Below are 20543 nucleotides of genomic sequence, written 5' to 3'. Positions count from 1 at the left end.
AATTTTAAAAATCTAGTGTTCATAAGAACCAATGAAGAGTCATACACTATTCTATAAAAAGTTCATTCACATGTCAGTATCTTTTCAAAATTATAATGCTGTTTTTCATCTATGCATTATTAATATAATGTTTCATCAAACTCAATATTTATCACTGAACTACAATTGTCCTTCAATGATTCTATATGGAACTTTCAAATAACAGACTGAATGCACACACACACACATACACACACACACAAAATCACCCAAAACTAAGATAAAAAATTTGACTATTTACTCACCTTGGTCTCTGCTTCTGACACAGATGCAATCATAAGGTGCGCCTCCAGGGAACAAGGCTTAATCAGCTCAAATGTGTCCAGTTTGAGGAGTAAAGCTTAGTCAATGAGGGAAAAAAAGAGAAAATTTAAGGCAATTGATTCTTACTTTATACATTTCATTTAGTCATTTAGGAATTTACATGGAGATTTTTTTTCTCTTAACAGGAAAACTAATCTCAAACATGAGAACGATCCAGGATAACAAAACTGACTCAGTAATTCACACCTATATGATCTTTGGTCAAGAGTGACAGCATTGATTCATCTATTTTATAATGGGCTTTAGTGTTGGAAATTTTTATTAATATTTCATGCCTCAGCCTATATCTTCATAGACAACAATTTATCTTTTCTCCTTAAGCTATTATTTGTATATCTTTAATGGTTCTATCACCAATGATAATAATTTTAAATCTAATCTAAGAAATCGACCTTTATACATTCCTAACACCTGTCTATAGGATGAAATAAACAAAGAAATAGACTCGTCCACTAACCATCAGTGGTTCATCTGAGGCCCAGGTTACTTCATTCTTTTATATATTTCTTTTAATTAATCATAACTTCATTGATAAAATAAAATAAATACATAATTATCAAACCCAAAGAACAAGACATTTGAATATTCCTAACTTGTCTCTACCTAATCATTATGAAAATAGATTATGATTATATCTCTTTCATTAGTAGATATCAATGTTGTACACTATCAGTTAATCACCGTAAGGTTTCATGTCATATTTACCATTGAGCCGTGGTAAACTTTTTGATTATATTTATTACTATTAAAATATATTATAATACTGTTACATATATTAGTATAGTATAATATTCATTAATAATACTTATTCCTTTTCATAAAAACCTTAAATGAGACAAACCAAGACACTCTGAGCACTACTCACTTTGTTCTCTGTCCTATAAGCATAGAACATGGTAACCTTGATCACAACGGAGGCTGACATAACCTTGAGCTCCTCTTTTGCAAAGTACCAAACAGAAAAGGTGATAAAGAGATTGAGATTTTTCCTTTTCATTGATCCACATATGTGCTTATTCATTCTTTCATTAGTTCAATTATAATAAAGAATGAAAATGCATGAAGAGAAAGAAGACGTGTCTTTTGATTGGACCTCAGAGTTCCAGACACATATTATTCGTCATCGATGACTCATACGCTGGCATAGATCATCACTGATCCAGAAAAGACCACTTTCTCTTCATTCATCCCATATTATTTATTGATGAATTCATTAATACCCTAAATACAATTTTAAAACTGTATGATTCACAAAACCCCAAGAGGTCACTGCTATACCTAATATGTATTTAGAATCATTCTCAAATCAATGTACCTCTGTCATTAATTATTCCACTTTTCATAAATGCTTTAATCATTGTAATGCTTCCCATTAATACCATATTGGTCACCAGGACACAGTTTGGCTTATTTTTCACACTATTTCTTAATATAGTGAAAACCCTTAAACAAAACACCCAAACCAAAGGATGAACTTTGATTATTACTCACAGTGGCCTCTGGGCTCCTGAAAAAGGAAGATCCTGAAACCAGGTCCAGTGTGTCCATTCTGAGGAGCACAGGGCAGAGCAGATGATGAACAGGGTTGAGACATTCTGTCCACTGATCCTTGCATTTAACCTTTTATTTAATCAGTCCTTAAGCAATCATTAATTGGGCGTAAATTTTTTTTCTCTTAGGAAATGAGCACGTTTGATCATGCCACTAGCCTAGCATCTGAATATTATCCGTGACTTTTACTCCCCTGGCTACACAGGTGACAGTCATAACATTCATACCTTTATACAACTGAACAGTGCTTCACTCATTCATCTTTACTTATTTACCTATTTATTCATAGATTCTCTCATTTATCCAATTATAATAATAGATGAAAATGCATGACAAAAAAGAGCAAATATAAGATAATATATTCTTGACATTTGTCTATTGAATGTCTTCAATAATGGAAATGGACTAGTTTAATTTTGTTTGCTGTTGGACCTCAGAGTTGCAGACAAGTATTCATCGCCAACGACTCATACGCCACCAGCAGTCATCATCGATCTAATATTGTCCCTTTTTTTCTTCATTCATCTGCATGTTTATTGACTAACTCATTAATTAACTACTAATAATTTATTAAAATTATTATTTGCGAAACTCAAGAAGATTTATGATATCCCTATTCTGAAAGTAGTTCATTTTCACATCAATGTATCTCTTTTATGAATTATAATGCTGTTGCTCATCTATGCATTAATCAATACAATGTTTCATAAAATTCTACATTTATCACTGAGCTACAGTTTGCCTTCTGCGATTCTACATGAAATGTTCAAATAATATAATGAATATAAATGCACACACAAAAAAACCAACGAAACTAGGACAAGAAATTTGACTATTACTCACATTGGTCTCTGTGATTCTAGCAAAGAGATTCAATCACAAGGTACAACACTGTGGAATAATACTTAATCAGCTCAAATGTGTTCACATTGAGAATTATAAAGCACAGTTGATGATAAAAAGATAAAAGGGAAGAAAAATGTATCACCATTGATTTTTGATTTCCACTTTTCATTTATCTCATTTAAGAATTTATAACTTTCATATTGTAGAGATTATTCTCTTCATAGAAAGAATGACCTCAAACTCAAGATTACTCAGAACAATAAAACTGAAACCTAATTGGTCATGTCCATCTGATATTTGTCTAAAGAGGTGACACCCTTGATTGGTGTATTTCATGATGGGCATCAGAGTTGGCAACTTTTAATTAATATTTCGTGCCTCACCATAGATGTTCATAATTACACAATAATTTATCTATTCTTATAATCTATTATTTATATATCTTTAATGGTGCTATCATTGAGCTAGTAATGATTTCAAATCTAAGTCTAAGAACGTAAACTTTCTACATTCCTAACTTCTATCCATAGAATAAAATAAACTACGAAACAGAGTACTTATTGTATTGGACCTCAGGGTTCAAGATACTTATTATTCAGTCATACCTGCTAATCATCATTGGCTCATTTAAGGCCCACTTTTACTTCTTTCTTTTATATATTTGTATCAATTAAATTATTACTTCATTGATAATAATAAAATAAATATGTGACTAAGAAAAACCAAAGAGCAAGACACTTGAGTATTCCTAACTTCTCTGTACTCACTAACAAAACAGATTATATCACTTTCATTAATAAATATCAATGTTATTGACTATTAATTAATCAACATAAGGTATCGTATCATATTTAGCTTTCGGGCATAGCTAACCTTTCAACTGTACTTATCACTTTCTAATAATAAATACTATGAGAACCCTTAAACAAATGATCCAAACCAAGACAAGCCCTTCGATCACTCCTCACCTTGGTCTCCATCCAAGAACGAGACCCTTAGAACCCTGACCACAGTGGAGGATGACATCACCTTCAGCTTTGACTCTGCAAAGTACCAAACAGACAAGGGGATAGAAAGATTGAGACTTTCTCTCTCCATGGATCCATAGTATTTGGTGATGGAATCTTTCATTCTTTCCATGATAGGAAAGAAATGAAAATGCATGAAGAGAAAGAAAATATGTCTTTGGATTGGACCTCAGCGTTCCAGACACACACACGTATTATTCATCATCAGTGACTCATACGACGGCAGGGATCATCACTGATCCAAAAAAGACTACTTTCTCTTCATTTCTCTATATTGTTGATTCGTTAATTCATTAATTCACAAATTACAATTTTAAAACTATGTGATTCACAAAACCCCACGAAGGCATTATTATCTCAATTATGTACATAAAACCACTCTCACTACACTGTACCTCCGTCAATAATTAGCCTGCTGTTTATAAATCCTTCAATCAATTTAGTTTTTCTATTAGTCGCATGTTTGTCACCAGGACACAGCTGGGCTTAGTAGATTTCATACTTTCTAGTAATACACTGACTACCCTTAAACAAAACATCCAGGTCAGGAAAAAAACCTTCATTACTCACCGTGGCCTCTGGGCTCCTAAAACACTGAGGAAACCCTAAGGCTCAGAGTTGAGGGAAGATCCTGAAACGTGGTCCAGCGGGTCCATTCTGAGGAGCACAGGGCAGAGCAGATGATAAAAATGGTTAAGACACTCTCTCCACTGGTCCTTGCATTTAACCTTTTATTTAATCAGGCAATCATTAACTTTATGTAAATATTTTTCTCTTAAGAAAATGAACAAATTTGATCTTGCCACTGACCCAGAATCAGAACATGTTCCATAACCTTTACTTTTTAATCACATAGGGAACAGTCATAATATTCACATATTGTTTAATAATTGGACAATGCTTCACTCATTCATCTTATTGAAATATTTATAGATTCTCTCATTTAGCCAATTATAATAATAGATGAAAATGCATGAACATTAAGACCAACTACAAGATTTTAGTATATCCTTGGAATCTGTCCAAAGGATGTCCTCAAATACTGAAAGTGGACAAGGTTAATGTTACATCGGACCTCAGAGTTGCAGAAACGTATTCATCGTACACGACTCGTACTCGAGCAGTGGTCATCATCGATCCAGTCCTGTCCCTCTTTTTCTATATATATTTCTGTTTTTTACGGATAAATCTGTAATCGACTAATAATTTTAAACAGTCCAATTTGAAAAAGCAAAGGGGGCCCTGATGTCCTGAATCTTTATAAAGAATTATTCTTACATCAATTAATCTCTTTCTTTCTTTAAACTCAATTTTCCATATATACATTAATCAATACAATTTTTCATATATCCCATATCTAGCAATGAGATACAACTGCCTTCACTACTTACACTCCACACCTTTTAATAATACAGCAAATAACCTTTGAAAACATGCTGAAACCAAGGAAAGAATTACATCTCTTACTCACAATTAGTCTCCCAGCTTCTCTAAGGAGTGGAAACCACTCAGTTTGTGACCATGGGAGATGCTTAAATCATCTCAAGAGTTTTCATTCTGAAGAGTATAGAGAGGAACAGATGAATTTCTTAAAAACTGAGGGAAATTCCCATTGATCCTGCTTACTGCTTTTCATTTACTCAGTATTTAGGTATTTATTATTTTTCTTAATATATAATTTTTACCTTAACAAACAAAAAAAAACCCTCAATCTTTAGACCTGCCTTGAATAATCATATTTACTCTTACTTATACATTGATCAAAGACTTGATTTCATGATCTATTTATCTCTTAATGGTCATCAGTCTTTCTTATTTTATTAATGATATCCTTCATCCCACCTTATATGTTTATAGATGGGCAACACTTCAGCACCATCTTGTAACATACTTCTTTATATTTGTTTAAAGGTTCTATCGTTATTCCAAAAATAAAACCTTATCTACATCAGTGAAATCAATACAAGATATGATGCTTTTCTAGTCCTCACATCTCTCCACAGAAGCAACTCCCCCTGAGGGAACAGGCTGGTTCTGTTCGGTGCTGGACCTCCAAGATCCCAACTGAGGTCTTCATCATCCGTGACTCTCCCCTCACCAGCTGTCCTCATTAGTTCATACTTGAATCTGCATTTCTTCCTTTGTTTCTACACTTACCTCAATCAAATTATTCATTCATTCACAATAATAAAGTGATTCACAAAAAACCAACAACTGAAGACACACAGATGGCCAACAGACACATGGAAAGGTGCTCAACATCACTAATCCGAGAAATGCAAATCAAACCACGAGATGCATCACCTCACGCCTTTTAGACTTGCTATTACCAAAAAGACAAGAAACCACTTTTGGCGAGGATGTGGAGAAAAGGAAATCTATATACGTTGTCAGTGGAAAATATAAATTGGTCCAACCACTATAGAAAACAGCGCAGAGGGTCCTCAAAAAATTAAAACTGAACTGACATGGGACCCAGCAATTCCACTGCTGGTATTTACCCAAAGAAAATGAAAACTCTAAATCAAAATGCTACCTGCATCCCAATGTTCACTACAGCATTACATACAACAGCCAAGACATGTTAACAACTTGGTAATCCATGGTGTCCACTGATAGATGAATGGATAAAGAAAAGGTGGTCTATTTCTACAATGGAATATTATCAGCCATTAAAAAGGGGGATATCTGGCCATTTGTGACCACATGGATGGAACTGTAGGGTCTTCTGCTAAATGAAATGTCAAACAAGAAAGGTAAATACTGTATTATCTCACTTATGTGGAATTTACCAAAAAAAAGAGAAAAGAAAGAAAAACAGAGATGGAGAGGGATAAGGGAAGGAAGGAAGAAAAGGAAGGATGGAGGGGAAAAGGAAGAAAGAAAGGCACTTAGAGCTCTTAGCTGCAGAAAACAGATTTTGGTTGCCAGAGGTGGGGTCTATGGGGTGGACAGTTGAGTTAAGAAGATCAAAAGGTACTAATTTCCAGTTATAAAATAAGTAAGCCATGGGGATATAGTATCCAGAATGGCGACTGTGGTTAAGTCTGTACCGCATATTTAAAAGTTGGTAAGAGAGTAAATCTTTAAAAGTTCTCATCACAAGAAAAAAATATTTGTTACTATCTAAGATGACAGATGTCAAAAGTCTTACTGAAGTGAGAATCATGTTGAATCATTACGGTAAACACATGAAGCTGATATAACACAAAGTCTTCAATCTTGCACATTATTGATTTAAGCAGCATAATGCTTCATTTCATATTTATCATTGTGCCATGGTTAACTTTAACATTAGTTAATACCTTTTAACAATAGAGTAAATATTCTTAAACAAGGGGCTCATTCCAAGACAACCACTTTGACCATTACTCACCTGGTCTCTCCAGACACAAAAGGTATGTGACACTCCTCAGATGAAAGAACTTCAAATCACCTCAAGTATAAAATCTAAAGGGTACCAAGCAGACAGACAGTCAAGATACTGAGATACCCTCTCTGTTGATGCACATTAAACCATTCATTTTCCCAGTCATTCAGACATTTACTAATTCATTGTAACACTTCTTTCTTTCTCTTAATGAATCAAATGTCAAACGCGTAACTAATACAGTCAGTAACTAACTTATCACTGTCTATATCACTCTTACTCAAAGACACATGCACTTGAAGCTTTTGCTTTTCATTCCAACATTTTTTCATTCCAATATTTTTGTTATGTAATTTAACAATGAATGCTTCATCTATTTTAGTTACATTCAGTTATATATTTCTTTTTCATCCTGTCATTGATTCTTTATAATAATATTTTTAAGTTACCAGGTACACAAAGACCAAGTACACTGCTCTCCTACACAGCTGATACCTCTGTGGGATCACTTCACTCCTACAGAGCCTATAAAGCTATCTGTAGGATAGGAAAAGATGACTGACGGGATGAGGTTTCTCTTGTGTTTGACCACAGACCATCATTTATCCAGGTCTGGCCCTCATTATCTTAATTGATATCTACGTTTTTATTGATAAATTCATCACGTCATTACTGACAATAAAACAAATGCCTCGGGAATCACAAAACCCAAGAAAAGCTCCTTGATTATCTCAAATGTTTATCTACAGAATTATCTCTCACTTTAAATATATATCTTTCATTAACTGATTTCAATATTTCCTATGCTTCCTCCTAACCCCATTTTTAATGTTTTCATAGTTTGATGATCAGGGTATTTCACACTTTTTAATAATGCACTGAAAACCTTTTTAAAAATCACAAAATCTAGAAAAGAATTTTGAATATTACTCACACTAGTCTCCAAGCTTTTAAACCACAGGTGCAACCACAGAGCTTGTCACAATACCAGAACGCTAACATCAGCCGAATGAAACCATTCTAAGGAGTCCAAGGCAGAGCAAATGATAAAAACAGATTGAGACATTATGCTCACTGGTCCTTTCATGCCACCGTTTATTTAGGTGCTTATTTATTAAGCAGCGAACTGAAATAATATATATTTTATTTTCTCTTAAGTAAATGAACAATGTCAATCTTGCCACTGATAGACAAAATGAACACTATTACTTATCAGTAACTCTCTCATCCTTAGTCGAAGAATGACAACCTTGTCCTATGTATTCCCTGACAGATGTCAGTGTTTTCAAGATACATTAAGACTATTCCTTGCCTACCCACAAATTTGTATAATTCTACAATATTTCACTGCCTTCATCTTTATTTATTGGTGTTACTTTATTATTTCATTGATCGAATTACAAAAAAATGAAAAGAAAAAGCATGAACATAACAAACAAAAACAAAATATATGTATCTCCTTGGTGTACTCCTGACATGAACCTATGAAATCACCTCAGACAGGACAATGGACCAGATTCTACTTCTGTTCAACCTCAGAGTTCCAGACACATATTGAACATACACAGCTAATACACCACAGTAGTCATCATCGATCCAATATTGTCCCTTATTTCCTTCATTCATTTCTACACTTTTATTGACTAACTCAGTAATTCACTAATAATTTGAAACTCTGTTGTTCACAAACCCAAGAAGAGTCATGATACGCGCACTCTGTACATAGATCATTCACACATCAATGTATCTTCTTGAAAATTATGATGCTGTGTTTCATCTATGCGTTAATCAATATAATGTTTCATAAAACTGAATATTTATCACTGAGCTACAGTTATCCTCTGGGATTCCACAGGAAATTTTCAAATACTACCCTGAACACACAAACAAAATAAAATCACAGCAACTAAGAAAAGAAATTGGACTGTTATTATCTATTATTATTATTGTGTTTCTAAGACAGAGATGCAATCATAAGGCACACCTCCATGGAATGATTCTTAATCAGCTCAAATGTGTCCATTTTCAGCATTACAAAGCACAGATGATGAAAAAGAAAAAGAAAATTTACCCCATTGTCTCCTACTTTCTAACTTTCATTTACTCAGTCATTGGAAATTTATAACTTTTGCACAATGTAAAGACTTTTTTTCTTAAAGAAAGAACAACCTCAAAATTGAGACTGACCAAGAATAATTAATTGGATCTTTATTTTTCATATCTATATATCCTTAACCAAAGAGGTAACATCCTTGATGAATTTCATAATGGGCATCAGTGTTTGCAATTTTTATTACCTTCTTGCTCACCATAGATGTTCATAGGTAGACAACAATTTGCCTTTTCCTTTTCTTGTTATTTATATATCATTAATGGTTCTATCATTCATCCATAAATAATATTAAATATAAATTTACTAACTCAAAATAAAAGAATGATCTCTATACATTCCTAATATCTCTATACAGAATCAAATAAAGAGAATAGAGTATATACCGTGTTGGACCTCGGGGTTACCGACAAATTATTCAGACCCCAAGACTCATGTTCTAAAAATCATTAGTTTATTTGAGTCCAAATTCAGTTCATTCATTTATATACTTGTATCAATTAAATCATTACTTTATTGATAATAATAACATAAATACATGATTAACAAAAATCAAAGAACAAGACACTGACTATGCCAAACTTCTCCCTAATCATTACCAAAACTGATGGTATCTCTTTCATGAATCAACATCAAACTTCTCTGTCACCACTTACTCAACATAAGGTTTCATATCATATGCATCAGTGGGGCATAACTGCCCTTTTGCTTATTTTCTTTACTTTAAAAATACTTTGAAAACCCATGAACACATGACCCAAACCAAGACAAACACTTGGACCCCTCCTCACCTTGGTCTCTGACCTCTGACCCCAAGACCCTCAGAACCTTGATCACAGTGGAGGATGACATCACCTTCAGCTTCGATTCTGCAAAGTACCAAACAGACAAGGGGATAGAAAGATTGAGACTTCCTCTCTCCAAGGATCCATATATATTGGCTTATTGATTCTTTGCTTGGTTCAGTTATAATAAAGGATGAAAATGCATGAAGAGAAAGAGGACAATTCTGTAGTTGGACCTTAGAGTTCCAGACATGAATTATTCGTCATTGATGACTCATATGCTGGCATAGGTCATCATCGATCCAGAAAAGACTACCTGCTCTTCATTCATCCCATATTATTTATTGATTAATTTATTAATACACTAATTACAATTTTAAAAGTGTATGATTCACAGAACCCCAAGAAGCCACTGTTATCCCTAATACATATCTTGACTCATTCTCACATCTTGTGTCTCTGTCATTAATTATCCCACTTTTCATAAATGCTTTAACCATTGTAATGCTTCCCATTAATCTCATATTTATCACTGGGACACAGTTTGACTTCTTTTGAGTATTTTTAATACATTTTCTTAATGCAATGAATACCCTTCAACAAATCACCCAAACCAAGACAAGAACTTTGATTATTGCTCACATTGGCCTCTGGGCTCCTAAAACAGAGACGTAATCCAAAGGTTCACGATCAAGAAAAGATCCTGAAATGAAGTCCAGCATGTATTCTGAGGCGTATACAGAGCAGAAAAGATGGTAAAAATGGTTGAGATATTTTCTCTCCTGAACCTTGTATTTAACCTTTTATTTAAGCAGCTCCTAGGTAATAGTTAATTTGGTGTAATATAATTTTTCTCCTAAGAAAATGAACAAGAGTGATCTTGCCACTGACTCAGAATGTGAACATTAGCCATGACTTTTACTCTTTTAGCAACACAGGTAATATATATACCATGTCGTGGTTTATATAATTACACAGTGCTTCACTCATTCATCTTAACTTATTTACATATTGATTTATAGAGTCTATCATTTATCCAATTACATTAACAAGTGAATATGCACAACAATAAAGGCTGAATACAAATCTTAGTATATTCCTGATATCTGTCTTTAGGGTGGCTTTAAATAATGGGAAGGGACTAGATTAATTTTATAATGGATCTCCAAGCTCGAGACATGTATTCATAGTATACGACTCATACGCGACCAGCAGTCACCATCAATCCAATACTGTCCCTCACTTGCTTCATTCATTTCTACGTTGTTGATTCATGAATTCTTTATTGCACTAGTAACAATTTTAGAATCCTACCATTCACAAAACCCAAGAAGAGTCATTATATCCCTATTCTGTAAATAGATCATTCTCATGTCTATGTATCTCTTTGTAAAATTGTGATGCTATTTTACAAATATGCATTAATCAATTAATATTTGATAAACTATCACTAAATTACAGTTTTCCTTCTGTGATTCTATATGAATGTTCAAATAATACACTGACTGCAACAAACACAAACAAATATCACCAAATCCAAGATAAGAAAATTGACGATTGTTCACATTGGTCTCCATGCTTCTTCTAACACACAGACGCAATTATCAGGTGCACCACCATGGAAAAATACTTAATCAGCTGGAATGTGTCGAGTTGGAGGAGTACAAAGTGCAGCAAATGAGGGGAAAAAAGAGAAAGGAAAATTCATCCCTATTGATTCTTGCTTTCTACATTTCATTTACTTAGTCATTAGGAACTTACAACGTTTTCATATGTAGAGAGAACAAACTCAAACTTCAAAATGACCCAGAAGAATTAATGGAGTCTTAATTATTGTTGTCCACATGATTCTTGGCCAATAAGGGACATCTCTGATTCATTTATTGCATAATGGGTATCAGTGTTGACAATTTTTATTAGTACTTTTTATCTGATCATAGAAATACATAGGTAGATAATGATTTATCATTTCTTCAATATTTATTATTTACATATGTTTAAAGGTTCTTTCATTGGACCATTAATAATATTAAATCTAAATTTAAAAACCAAAATAAGAATATGATCTTTATATATTTCTAACATCTGTCCATAGGATCAAAAAAGAGAACAGATAGTGTATATTATGTTGTTGCTCAGGGTTCTGGACACACTAGTCACTGTCGATGAGTCATTAGGTAATCATCATTTGAGGTCACCTTTAGCTCATTCATTTATATAGTTGTATCAATTAACTCATTATTTTATTGACAATAATAATAACATAAACACATGATGAACAAAAAACAAAAAGCAAGACACTGACTATCCCAAATTTCTCTCTAATCATTACAAAAATAGATCACATGTCTCTTAAAAATAAATACCAATGTTGTTGAATATCAATTAATCAAAATAAAGTTTCATATCATATTTATCTTTAGGCCATAGTTAAAATCTTTTTTATTAAATTTATTACTTTTTAATAATATGGTGAAAACTCTTAAACATATGTTCCAAACCAAGACAAAACTTTTGGCCATGACTCACCTTGGTCTCTGTCACAAAACAACATGATCACAATGAAGGGTGAAATCACCAAGAGCTCCTACTCCGTAAAATACCAGAGAAGGTGACAAAAAGATTGAGATTTTCTCTCTCCATGGATGCACAGTGTTTGGTGATGAAGTCTTTCATTCGTTCCATGGCAGGAAAGAATGAAAAGGCATGAAGAGAATGAAGACATGTCTTTTGGATTGGACCTCAGCGTTCCAGACACAGACACGTATTATTCATCATCGATGACTCATACGTCGGTAGGGATCATCATCGATCCAGGAAAGACCACGGTCTCCTCACTCGTCCCATACGCTGAAATGATCAATTAATAAATAGATTCACTCACTAGAGTGGATAACTCAATGACTCACCACACCAAGAAGGCACTGGCATCCCCAACATTTCTCTGGGACCATTCCCACATCAATATATATCAAATATAAATATATATATTCACATCCCTTCTCCCTGTCTCCCTTGGGCTGTAATCCAGACAATGCTTCCTTTTTGTCTCCTTATTGTCAATAGCATGAAAGAGGCCTTGCTGCATTACACTCCAAGCACTGTGGAGATGGAGTCCATGTCCCTGGGCGCCCCATCCAGACCAAGATCAGAGGACTGACTGTGCTCACGCGAGTCTGCTGGCTCCTCAACTGCAGATTGAACCTTAGGCTGCTGATCCAGGAGGACTCCTTCATTCAGGTCCAGGGTGGCCATTCTGAGGGCTAGGAAGCCAAGCAGATGACAAAAATGATCAAACCAAGACCAAAAATTAGCCCCTCTTTCATGCTTGACATCTGTCTGCAAGATGCCTTCTCGCACGGAGAATGGCCTGGGTTCCTGTTCTGTTGGACCTCAGACTTCCAGTCATGTATTCATCGTACACAACTCATACGCCACCAGTGGTCATCATTGATCCAGCATTGTATCACTTTTTCTGCATTGCTTTCTGCACGATGTCTTGACAGATTCACTAATTCACTGATCACCATGGACACCCCCAAGATCCACAAAACCCGGGGAGAGTCATAAGACCCCTCCTCTATCAAGAGGTCACTCCCCCATCCATGAATCTCATTTTTCATATCATGATGCTGATTTTCATCTATGTATCAATCAATTCATATTTCTTAAAATCCTGTTTATCACTGAGCTACACTGTGCCTTCTGTGATTCTAGATGGAAATTTCAATTAATCCACAGCATATATAAGCATGCACAAAAATTCAGCCCTGCCAAAAGCAGAAACTTGACTCGTACTCACAGGGGTCCCTGGGCCTCCAAACGAGACAGACGCAATCATGAGGCCCACCACGGAGGAAGGAGGCTTCATCACCTCGAACGCGCCCGTTTGGAGGGGCACAGAGCAGTCAGTGAGGGAAAAAAAGAAAGAGAAAGGAGAATTCATCGTCATTCGTTCTTCTCCCGCCCTTTCACCTACTCAGCACTTGTAAATCTATAACATTTTCATAACGGAGGGATTTCTTTTTCCTCCAAACACACACACAAAAGAACAGCAAGCACACAACGGAAAAAACCCTCTAACTTCAGAAGGAGCCTGAGCAGTGAAACCGCCATTATTCATGTCTGGTCATTCTCGGCCAAAGAGCTGATGCCCTTGACGCAAATCATTGATCCTGGGCATCAGCGGGGCCCATCTGTGTTCATCTTTCCTGCCTCGCCATGGATGCTGACGGGTAGACAATGATTTACCTTTCCTTCGTTACCTATTACTGACCTGGCCTCACTACTGCTTCTCTCATGGATCCACTGAGATTAGTAAAATCAAGACCTGTTGACTCAAAATACGAACAGGATCGACATACACTCCTGACATCTGTCCGTGGGATCACACAAGACACGGAAGCAAGGGAGTGTCTAAGTGGCTGGACTCAGGGTTCCAGACACACTGCTCACTGGCCGTGGCACGTCGGCCCACCACCACGGGGTCACTGGGGCCCATTTTGACTTCTTTCCTTGGTACAGTTGCATCCATTTAGTCATTACTTCCTTGACAATCATCAGATAAACACATGTCTATTCAAAACCCAAAAGCAAGACTCTGCAATATCCCACACTCCTCTCCCATCATTACCAAAATTGATGGCATCTCTTTCCTGAATGAGTAGCCATGTTCTCTGGTACCTCTTTCTCAACATAAGGTTTCCCAGCATACTCATCAGTGGGACAGAAGCACCCTTTGGAATGTATTCCTCATTGGGAAAAACACTATGGAAACCCTCGAACAAACCACCCCAGCCAAGACAAGCCCTTGCACCCCTCCTCACCTTGGTCTGTGACCTCTGACCCCGAGACCCTTAGAACCTTGATCACAGTGGAAGATGACATCACCTTCAGCTTCGATTCTGCAAAGTACCAAACAGACAAGTGGTTAGAAAGATTGAGACTTTCTCTCCTTGGATCCGTAGTGTTTGGTGATGGAGTCTTTCATTAGTTCACGACAGGAAAGAATGAAAAGGCATGAAGAGAAAGGAGACGTGTCTTTTGGACTGGACCTCAGCGTTCCAGACACAGACACGTATTATTCGTCATCGATGACTCATACGCCGGTAAGGATCATCATCGATCCAGTAAAGACCATGGTCTCCTCACTCGTCCCATATGCTGAACTGATTAATTCACCAATCCACTAATTATAATTTTAAAACTATATGATTCGCACAACCCAACAAGAACTTGATATCCTCAGTGTGTCTCTACAGCCATTCTCACATCATTATATCCTTCATTATCAGTTTTTCACGTATGTATTAATATAATGCTTCATATTTGTCACTTAATTATCAATAGCATTAAAATGGCCTTCTTTAATTATATTTCCAATATGTTGTTCATGCAGTAAATGCCCTTAAACAAACCACACAAGCCAAGATTAGAAGTCTGTGCTCACACTGGTCTACTGGCTCCTTAACCACAGATGGAACCCTAGGCTGGTGATCAAGGAAGAATCCTTCATTCAGGTCCATGCATCCATTCTGAGGAGTATAAAGAACAGTAGATGAGAAAAATGGTTGACACATTACCCCATAGACCTGCTTCAACGTTCACATAGTTATTCAGGCCATCATTAATTTGGTGTATGTATTGAGTGTGTTAACAAAAGGAATAAATCTGAGCTTGTCAATGATCCAGAATATGAACACGGTCTATGCTTATCCTGTCTACGTCATCCTTCCCTTATGTAATAACATTCATTACCTTTCTCTTCTAATTGAACTTCAGGGTTTCCATGACATATTAATATTATTTCTAGCCTCATCATGTATTTCTGTAATTGGACAACGTTTTATTCTATTCATTTTTACTTTTAACTATTTATTTATAGATCTCACATCTATCCAGTTATAATAATAGATTGATAATACATGAAACAAAGACCAAAAATAAGCCCCTCATCCCTAATCTGCCTAGAGGATCACTTCAATCAGGACAAAAGAATCCACTCTATTTTCACTGGACGTCAGCATTCCAGACAGGGATTAATCCTGTAGGTCCCATAAGTCACAGCAGTCATCATTGTTCCAACATCATTCCCCTTTCCCTACCCACATTTCTACTTCTTTTGATTAAATCAAAACTCAGTAATAACATCAGCAGTACAGCACAAAAAAAGAAACCCAAGAAGAGCCTTGTACATAGAATTTTTCTTACTTGAATATCTCTCTCTCATTATACTCTCAGTTTTCCATATGTGCATCAATCAACATAATGGTCTATCCATACTGAACACTGAGCTACACCTGCCTTCTCTACTTACATTCCACACACTTTGTAAAAATATAGTGAATTCCCTTCAAAGAAAAAAGCAACTGAGAAAAGAACTTCAACTGTTACTCACATTAATCTCTTTATTCTTCTATCAACACAGGCAAGCACAGAGCACGTGTCCATGGAAATGCTGAATCATCTCTAGGGCACTCATCATCCTGAGCAGGACAGAACACAGCAGATGATAAAAAAGACTGAGACCTCATCACCATTGATATTTGTTTCCCACGTTGCATTTACGAAGTATTCAGGTATTTTTTTTCTTCCTCTCTATGATTTTTATCTTGTGAAAATAAAAAATTCAGTCTTCAGCCTGTGACAGAACAATGAAACTAACTCTTACATAAGCATGTCTATAGAGCATGGGAAAGTGGTGACTATCATCCATTTATTTGACAACAGTGTTTTCAATTTCTATTAATTATAGCTTCTGATTTAATGCAATCCCTATCAAATTACCCAGGACATGTTTCACAAAACTAGAACAAATCATAAAATTTATATGGAACCATCAAAAACCTAGAATTGCCAAAGCATTACTTAAGAGAAAGAAAGAGGCTGGAGGAATAACTCTCCCAGACTTCAGACAATACTATAGAGCTACAGTCATCAAGACAGCATGGTATTGGTACCAAAACAGACATATGGACCAATGGAACAGAATAGAGAGCCCAGAAATGAAGCCACAAACTATTGGTCAACTCATCTTTGACAAAGGAGGCAAGAATATACAATGGAATAAAGACAGTCTCTTCAGCAAATGGTGTTGGGAAAACTGGACAGCAGCATGTAAAACAATGAAGCTAGAACACACCCTTACACCATATACAAAAATCAACTCAAAATGTATTAAAGACTTAAACATAAGACAAGATACAATAAACCTCCTAGAGGAAAATATAGGCAAAACATCTGACATACATTTCAAAAATATTCTCCTAGAACAGTCTACTCAACAATAGAAATAAAAGCAAGAATAAACAAATGGGACCTAATGAAACTTACAAGTTTATGCACAGCAAAGGAAACAAGAAGTAAAACAAGAAGAAAACCTACGGAATGGGAGAAAATTTTTTGCAAGTGAAACCGACAAAGGCTTGATCTCCAGAATATATAAGCAGCTCATACGACTCAATAAGAAAAAAATAAACAACCCAATCCAAAAATGGGCAGAAGACCTAAACAAGCAATTCTCCAAGGAAGAAATACAAATGATCAATAGGCACATGAAAAAATGCTCAATATCACTAACTATCAGAGAAATGCAAATCAAAACTACAATTAGGTATCACACCTCACACCAGTCAGAATGGCCATCATTCAAAAGTCCACAAATGACAAATGCTGGAGAGGCTGTGGAGAAAGGGGAACCCTCCTACACTGCTGGTGGGAATGCAGTTTGGTGCAGCCACTGTGGAAAACACTATGGAGACTCCTCAACTAGGAATAGACTTACCATATGACCCAGGAATCCCACTCCTGGACATATATCCAGAAGGAACCCTACTTCAGGATGACACCTGCACCCCAATGTTCATAGCAGCACTATTTACAATAGCCAAGACATGGAGACAGCCTAAATGTCCATCTACAGATGACTGGATAAAGAAGATGTGGCATATTTATACAATGGAATACCACTCAGCCATAAATCGACAACATAATGCCATTTGCAGCAACATGGATGTTCCTGGAGAATGTTATTCTAAGTGAAGTAAGCCAGAAAGAGAAAGAAAAATACCATATGAGACTGCTCATATGTGGAATCTAGAAAAAAAAAGCGTAAATACAAAACAGAAATAGACATAGAATACAAACTTGTGGTTGCCAAGGGGGTGGAGGGTGGGAAGGGATAGACGGGATTTCAGAATTATAGGACAGATAAACAAGATTACACTGTATAGCACAGGGAAATATACACAAGATCTTATGGTAGCTCACAGAGAAAAAAACTTGACAATGAATATATATATATGTTCATGTATATCTGAAAAATTGTGCTCTACACTGGAACTTGACACAACATTGTAAAATGATTATAAATCAATAAAAATGTTAAAAAGAACTATAGCTTCTGCTTCACCAAATATGTTCATAATGGACAGGCTTCACCCTATTTTGCCATATGTATTTAAAAATATTTGCTTGAATCTTCAATGATAGATCCATTAATAGTAACAAATCTAAGTCTATGAAATCTATACCAAATATAATTTTTGTATTCCTGAGTCTCTCTCTAGAATCAGTTGCAGCAGAGGGAATAGGCCACTTATGTTCTGTGCTGGACCTCAGATTTCAGACATGTTTTCATCGTCCAGGACTCCTCCCGTCACGATCATCATCATTGGTCCAGGGCTGAGTCTCTTTTCTTCGTTTATCTCTATTTCTTTGCTTACTAATCCAGTACATCACTAATAAGAATTTAAAACCCTATTATTCACAAAAACAAAGAAGATTCATGTTATCTCTCTTCCATATACCAATCATTCTCGCTCAATTTATCTTTTTAAAATTTTTTTTCCAAGTACACACTAATCAATGAATGTGTCATAAATGTCTATGTTTATCACTGAGCTACAGTTCTCTTTCTGTGATTCTCTGTGGCTTGTTCAAATTGTACACTGAGCACACACACACACACACACACACACACACACACACACACCCCAAAAGCAGACAAGAAGTTTAACTATTACTCACGTTGTTCTCAGTGCCTCTAAAAGACAGATGCACCTTCATGGAATGAGGCTTAATCAACTCGAATGAGTCCATTTGAAAGGTATAAAACAGTCAATGGGGAAAAAAAGAAAAAGGAAAATTTATTGCCACTGACTCCTACTTTCTGTATTTTACTTACCCAGGTCATTTAGGAGTTTGTCATTTTTTTATAATATAGTTACTGTTTTCTGTTAACAGAAAGAAAAACCTCTAACTTGAGATTGACTCAGAAAAAACAACTCCTACTTGTTCATATCTTCATGATTTTTGGCCAAAGAGCTGATACCCTTCATCCATTTATTTCATAACGGGCATCAGTTCTTATTAACGTTTCTTGCTTCACCATATATGTTCATAATGTCATGACAATTTACCTTTTCATGTTTATTATTTATTTATCTTTAATGGTTCTATCATTCATCTATTAATAATTTTAAATCTCAGTCTGAAAACTTGAACTTCATACATTCTTAATATCTGTCCATAGGACTGAATCAATGGAGAAATAGACTGTGTATTGTGTTGGACCTCAAGGTTCTAGAAACTTATTATTCATTGGGCATGACTCGTCTCCCACCAGACCTAATCATTGGTTCATTTGAGGATGAATTTTACCACACTAATTTATTTGTATCAGTTAAATCATTACCTCACTGATAATAATAAAATAAATACAAGGTTAACGAAAACCAAAAAGGAAGACCCTTGAGTATCCCTAACTTCTCTGAACTCATTCTTGAAAGAGGTTATAGCTCTCTCATTAATAAATATCAATGCTATACTTTATCAATTAATCAGCATGAGGTTTCATATCATATTTATCTTTAGGCCATAGCTAACCTTTGGATTATATGTATTACTTTTAATAATAATACGAGAACCCATAAATAAATGACAAAACCAAGACAAGAGCTTTGGCCATTCCTCACCTTGCTGTCTGCCCTACAACAACCTTGATCACAGTGGACGCTCAAATCACCTTCAGCTTCGATTCTGAAAATTACCAAACACACAAGAGGATAAAGAGATTGAGACTTTTCTCTTCATTGATCCATATATTTGCTTATTCACACTTTGGTTCAATTATAGTAAAGAATGAAAATGCATGAAGAGAAAGAAGATATGTCTTTTGGTTGGACCTCAGAGTTCCAGACACGAATTATTCGTCATCGATGACTCATACGCTGGCATAGATCATCATCGATCCAGAAAAGACTACCTTCTCTTCATACATCCCATATTTTTTATCCATTAATTTATTAATTCACTAATTATAATTTTAAAACTCTATGATTTACAAAATCCCAAGAAAGCATTGTTATCCCCAAGAAAGTATTGTTATCCCTAATATGTAGAATCATCACACCAGTTATCTCTGTCATTAATTATTCCACTTTTCATAAATGCTTTAATCACTCTCATCCTTCCTATTAACCCCGTATTGG

The 20543-nt window shown here is 35.4% G+C and overlaps 1 long non-coding RNA gene, 11 other non-coding genes and 3 pseudogenes across 12 annotated transcripts; all 15 read right to left on the bottom strand.

Annotated features, from left to right (window-relative positions):
* Positions 1-1450: 1450 nt before the first annotated feature.
* LOC116281150 (small nucleolar RNA SNORD113/SNORD114 family) lies at positions 1451-1525 on the bottom strand. Its single transcript, XR_004190598.1, has one exon. It is a non-coding gene; the product is annotated as a small nucleolar RNA SNORD113/SNORD114 family (small nucleolar RNA).
* Positions 1526-2340: 815 nt separating this feature from the next.
* LOC116281151 (small nucleolar RNA SNORD113/SNORD114 family) lies at positions 2341-2412 on the bottom strand. The gene has a single exon (XR_004190599.1). It is a non-coding gene; the product is annotated as a small nucleolar RNA SNORD113/SNORD114 family (small nucleolar RNA).
* Positions 2413-3950: 1538 nt separating this feature from the next.
* Positions 3951-4031, bottom strand: LOC116281061 (small nucleolar RNA SNORD113/SNORD114 family; annotated as a pseudogene).
* Positions 4032-4857: 826 nt separating this feature from the next.
* On the bottom strand, positions 4858-4929 carry LOC116281057 (small nucleolar RNA SNORD113/SNORD114 family). Its single transcript, XR_004190524.2, has one exon. It is a non-coding gene; the product is annotated as a small nucleolar RNA SNORD113/SNORD114 family (small nucleolar RNA).
* Positions 4930-5268: 339 nt separating this feature from the next.
* LOC140697202 (uncharacterized) lies at positions 5269-10113 on the bottom strand. Its single transcript, XR_012074052.1, has 4 exons — positions 10060-10113; positions 8093-8178; positions 7165-7238; positions 5269-5345 (listed from the first exon to the last, which is right to left on the bottom strand). It is a non-coding gene; the product is annotated as an uncharacterized lncRNA (long non-coding RNA).
* Positions 8687-8757, bottom strand: LOC116281078 (small nucleolar RNA SNORD113/SNORD114 family). The gene has a single exon (XR_004190536.1). It is a non-coding gene; the product is annotated as a small nucleolar RNA SNORD113/SNORD114 family (small nucleolar RNA).
* Positions 10114-10283: 170 nt separating the features above from the next.
* LOC116281053 (small nucleolar RNA SNORD113/SNORD114 family) lies at positions 10284-10358 on the bottom strand. Its single transcript, XR_004190521.1, has one exon. It is a non-coding gene; the product is annotated as a small nucleolar RNA SNORD113/SNORD114 family (small nucleolar RNA).
* An 852-nt stretch (positions 10359-11210) lies between these two features.
* Positions 11211-11282, bottom strand: LOC116281070 (small nucleolar RNA SNORD113/SNORD114 family). The gene has a single exon (XR_004190531.1). It is a non-coding gene; the product is annotated as a small nucleolar RNA SNORD113/SNORD114 family (small nucleolar RNA).
* Positions 11283-12788: 1506 nt separating this feature from the next.
* Positions 12789-12869, bottom strand: LOC116281062 (small nucleolar RNA SNORD113/SNORD114 family; annotated as a pseudogene).
* Positions 12870-13439: 570 nt separating this feature from the next.
* On the bottom strand, positions 13440-13511 carry LOC116277444 (small nucleolar RNA SNORD113/SNORD114 family). Its single transcript, XR_004186900.1, has one exon. It is a non-coding gene; the product is annotated as a small nucleolar RNA SNORD113/SNORD114 family (small nucleolar RNA).
* A 1590-nt stretch (positions 13512-15101) lies between these two features.
* LOC116281063 (small nucleolar RNA SNORD113/SNORD114 family) lies at positions 15102-15182 on the bottom strand (annotated as a pseudogene).
* An 883-nt stretch (positions 15183-16065) lies between these two features.
* Positions 16066-16136, bottom strand: LOC116281094 (small nucleolar RNA SNORD113/SNORD114 family). Its single transcript, XR_004190551.1, has one exon. It is a non-coding gene; the product is annotated as a small nucleolar RNA SNORD113/SNORD114 family (small nucleolar RNA).
* Positions 16137-18661: 2525 nt separating this feature from the next.
* LOC116281083 (small nucleolar RNA SNORD113/SNORD114 family) lies at positions 18662-18732 on the bottom strand. The gene has a single exon (XR_004190541.1). It is a non-coding gene; the product is annotated as a small nucleolar RNA SNORD113/SNORD114 family (small nucleolar RNA).
* Positions 18733-19620: 888 nt separating this feature from the next.
* Positions 19621-19695, bottom strand: LOC116281076 (small nucleolar RNA SNORD113/SNORD114 family). The gene has a single exon (XR_004190535.1). It is a non-coding gene; the product is annotated as a small nucleolar RNA SNORD113/SNORD114 family (small nucleolar RNA).
* Positions 19696-20231: 536 nt separating this feature from the next.
* On the bottom strand, positions 20232-20306 carry LOC116281051 (small nucleolar RNA SNORD113/SNORD114 family). Its single transcript, XR_004190519.1, has one exon. It is a non-coding gene; the product is annotated as a small nucleolar RNA SNORD113/SNORD114 family (small nucleolar RNA).
* Positions 20307-20543: the final 237 nt, after the last annotated feature.

The sequence above is a fragment of the Vicugna pacos genome, chromosome 6 (genome assembly GCF_048564905.1).
Source record: "Vicugna pacos chromosome 6, VicPac4, whole genome shotgun sequence".
NCBI lineage: Eukaryota > Metazoa > Chordata > Mammalia > Artiodactyla > Camelidae > Vicugna > Vicugna pacos.
The sequence above is the reverse complement of the archived record's forward strand: the minus strand, read 5'-3'. Positions and strand labels throughout refer to the sequence as shown.